Source organism: Macaca fascicularis, chromosome 3, assembly GCF_037993035.2.
Source record: "Macaca fascicularis isolate 582-1 chromosome 3, T2T-MFA8v1.1".
Classification (NCBI taxonomy): domain Eukaryota; kingdom Metazoa; phylum Chordata; class Mammalia; order Primates; family Cercopithecidae; genus Macaca; species Macaca fascicularis.
The window spans coordinates 106,042,708-106,044,834 of NC_088377.1; the positions used below are offsets into that span (position 1 = coordinate 106,042,708).

The 2,127-nt window shown below is 31.6% G+C and overlaps 1 non-coding gene across 1 annotated transcript; it reads left to right on the forward strand.

The window, feature by feature from the left end:
• Nucleotides 1-1,420: 1,420 nt before the first annotated feature.
• On the forward strand, nt 1,421-1,524 carry LOC123572680 (small nucleolar RNA U13). Its single transcript, XR_006697229.1, has one exon. It is a non-coding gene; the product is annotated as a small nucleolar RNA U13 (small nucleolar RNA).
• The last annotated feature ends 603 nt before the right edge of the window (nt 1,525-2,127 follow it).

Sequence of the window (2,127 nt, forward strand, 5' to 3'; positions counted from 1 at the left end):
TTAGCTCCCTGAAGGATTGTTAAATGTTTGTCCCTAGATTTGGTTTCATTCAGATACACCAACATTTGTTTGAAGAAAGGTTTGCATTTTTTATTGATATATAATAGTTATACAGACTTTGGGGGTACATGTGATATTCTGATACCTGTATATGATGTACAGTGGTAAAATTTGAGTAATTTGGATACCCATCACCTCAAATATATATCTTTTCCCTGTGTTGGAAACATTACAAATCTTCTCCTCTAGCCATTTTGGTGTATACAATACATTATTAACTATAGTTTCCCTTCCTACTATTGAACACTAGAACTAACTCCTTCTAACTGTATTTTTGTACCAAAATGTGCATTTTTCTGTGTGATTGTTCTTTTCTTTTTTTTCAAAAAAAAACAAATGCTAGAATTTTGTGTGGATGCTCTTAGCACCCACTTCCTCCTTCCTTCCTGGTTTTGAGCTTCTGCCTAACCCGTTCTCTAACAAGGGGAATGGGGGGAGATCAGGAGTTGAATTCAATCAGGCAGAATTTATCCTGGATTGCGAGATGGATTCGCTTCTCCCTGAGAGTAAACCCAAATAAAAAAATTTGCTGTGACAGCAAAGAAGAATAGGAGGATGGCTGTTAGGCAACCAACAGGGTTACTTCCCAGGATATAGTTTGTGTGGGTTTCGTTTTGTGTTTTAAACTTAATACTTTTTCCTTTTCTTTTTTTTTTTTTTTTTTTAGTGAAAAAGTAACATGCTCATAAATAGAAACAAAGTAACCAGTACAAAAGGCTTACAGTAAAAAAAAAAAAAAAGACTCTACCCACCCTTATGCCATAACTTACACAAAAATTATGAAATATCACTAAGAGAAAATTTTAAAATGCTAAGCAAAGGAAGGGAAATAACATATTTATGGGTTGAAAGTACTGATATTGAAAAGATTCTACCCAAATTGATTATAGATTCAACACAATGCCAGTTAAGACCCAGCAAAGTTTTTCTAAGAAGTCAACAATTTGTTTCTAGCATTTGTGTGAAAATGCAAAGGGCATAATATCCAAGATAACCTTAAGAAGAAAAAAACCGGAGACTATACATACAGGACACTGTGGCTTATTATAAAGTTCCAGTCATTAAGACAGTGTAGAGTGGATAGTAGGAAATATAAAAACATATCCATTCATATCCAATGACTCAAATACGACTTAGTTTCTGTATAGAGGGGGGAAGAATGGTCTTTAAAAATAAATGATACTAATTCAATTGCATATCTGCATAGAAGGTATAGGTAGTATTTTTCTCCATTTGCTTAGAACTTCTAAATTTTATTTTAACCATATTTCATATTTTTTGTATATACTTTTTTCCAGATTAATAAAATTCTTTTCTATTTCTAATTTGCTAAGACATTTTATCACAAATAGATTTTGAAATCCTTTTGTAGTTCATAAGTGTGACGATTGGGTTTTTTCACGCTCGTGTGAGATATGCCTTCCTTAAATGTTCTTACACCATCAGCACATTACCCATCTGACAAGAAAAAAAATAGATTTTTGACTCACATCAAATACTTTTTTGCATCTATTGACATAATCATGTGATTTTCTATTTCACTTTGTTAATGTGTCTAATTACATTGCTTTGTTCTCAGACTTTAACACTTTAGCATTCCTGGAATAAAAGTCACGTAGTCATGATGTAGTAACCATTTTATATATCACTGGATTTAATTTACTGTTTTTACAAAAATTCTTATATATATTTCATGAAAGAACTTGGCAAGTAATTTCCTTTTGAGTAATGTTCTTTCCAGAATTTAATATCAAAGTTTTGCTGGCATCATAAAATATGTTGGGAAGTGTTTCTTCTTTTTCTTTTATCTTAAAGAATTTTAGGAAGAATCCGTTAGTGAAGTCATCTGGGCTGAGGAAATTGTTCGTGGAAAAGTATTAATTTATAGGTTCAATTACTTTACTAGATAAAGAGCGATTTAAGTTTTGGATTTCTGTTCATCAATTTTGGTGAGGTCTATTTTTATAGGAACTTTCTTATTTTCCCTACATTTCCAAATTTATTGGCATAAAGTAGTTCCTCATATCTTTTTTTTTTTTTTTTTGAGATGGGGTCTGGCTGTGTTGC